The sequence below is a fragment of the Hipposideros armiger genome, unplaced genomic scaffold (assembly GCF_001890085.2).
Source record: "Hipposideros armiger isolate ML-2016 unplaced genomic scaffold, ASM189008v1 scaffold_134, whole genome shotgun sequence".
In the NCBI taxonomy this organism is placed as follows: Eukaryota; Metazoa; Chordata; class Mammalia; order Chiroptera; family Hipposideridae; genus Hipposideros; species Hipposideros armiger.
This window is the reverse complement of record NW_017731484.1, coordinates 1,394,632-1,396,637: the sequence shown is the minus strand read 5'-3', so window position 1 is coordinate 1,396,637 and position 2,006 is coordinate 1,394,632.

Sequence of the window (2,006 nt, the reverse complement as noted above, 5' to 3'; positions counted from 1 at the left end):
AGCCTACACCATTGCCGGCGACTCACGGTAGTCCAGCTCCAGGTCTAGCTGTTGTTCACCATCTTAGCTGTAGAGGGCGCAGCGTCACTGGCCCTCATGTGGGATCCGAACCAGTGCCCTGCTGCTCAGAGCTGGTGTCCCAAGCCAACTCTTAACCAACATGCCCACTCAGCCGGCCTCTCACATGAATTTTTAAGATAAAACTTAACACTTTAAAGAAATCTCTTCCTTTGAAGCACATGGTTTAGAATTATGCATCAAAGCTTTGGGGATGAAGGCCAAAATTCTCCATTAGAGAATTTTTTGGTGAGAAAGTTTAAGAAGCACTGACAGCAAATGTAAAACAACCATGAAGATAAAGGTTAAGCTGCAGGACTTCTCACTTATGTAGATCCTTCCAAGGTCCTAGAAGGGACCCCAGCAATCTTTACATGATCAAACATATTTTTTAATTTACAAAAGATATTTTAACCATAATAGGTTAAGACTATTGTTTCTTTCCACTTAGACTTCCCCTCCATCACACTTCCCCTTGTGTCAGATGGTGTTACAGTGGTCGCAGACATTTTTGGACTCTGGCTAAGAGGAAAGTGAATTGGGGACACATTTAGTTTTGGTTAGGTGGGGTAAATATGTAGTTCAGTTACTTCTATGCATACTTGAACTACTGCTAGCCCTCCTAGTGAAGGAACAGCTTCCAGGAATACTCCTAACCCTACTGTGCCAATGCACCTGGCAGAGCACAGGAAGGTACAGGGCAAAGGTCAGGTGAAATTGTAAACAGAGGATTCCAATCTCATAAACACCTAATTAAAACCAAAAATCTTCCTGTCAGAAAGATATTGATTCTGCAACATATGAAATTTAAAATGTACCACAGTTTTCCCCCCTCCTTTTTTGATAAGAATGGTTTATGGTATAAAGCTTAATATGCCAGTTCCACTGCGATTTGGATATTTTTAAATGTTTCAATAAAGTGAGAAATGTCAGACTAATTTGGACTTACATGAAGGTAAATTTTGTCATCTTTAAATTTATTTGTTAAAGAACTGAAATAAAGTTCAGGTAAAATTAATGGGATAGGAAACAAAAGCAATAGAGATCAGTTATAAAATTAATAAAATTTTATTTTTTATTAAGAAGTGAATTATAACAAAATTTTTTTTATAACTCTTTAAGAGTATGAGCTAAATTTCAAATACAGGTAATTAGGTTCTTGGATTATTTATTAATCCAATCATTTTAGAGAAATGAATCATGAACATATTAAAAATAGATTTAAATTTCTTGCTGGATTGACTATGAAAATAACATAACTCATAATGCTCACTAAATGAAGATATCTATAACAAATTAGTGAGTGTTATCAATGGAAAGAGTATTTAAGATTAGTCATTGCACAAGAAAATTTGAAACATCCTGAAATTTAGAAATTATATATGTGGGGGAGGGCAGTTGTCACTTTGTGAGGGGTAAAAAAAAAAAATTATATATGAAAAAAACTTAGAGATTTTAGCAAACTTGACAATTTTAAGAAATTACATGGTATTATCAATAAGAAATTGTAAAGCAGAAAGAAACTCTTCTAAACAATCAAAATGAAAATAAGTTTTAAACAGCCATGAGAGAAAAGACTGATTTATCTTTCTATTCATTTAATAGAAAATGTTACAAAATCTTGTTATATAAAGAAGTGATCAAAGAGTTGCAGGAAGAAAAGCATCACAGAAGCGAATCAGGTTGTTAATCAATAAAAATATTATGTATTTTTATGAATTTTTAAATTTTACCTTGTCAACTTAAAATATTTTAAAATTTGTTATGATTTCTTTTCTCATTCTAAATGAAAACTCACTTCTATGTATAATTTTGTATTTATAATTTTACACAGCTTTTTTTAAAGAGTCACCAGGTTATGTAAGTTTCAGGTTCCACAAAGTCTGGATCTAACCCTAAGGACAGATGAATATTAAAAAAAATTACATCCATCAGATAAGGTAAATTTA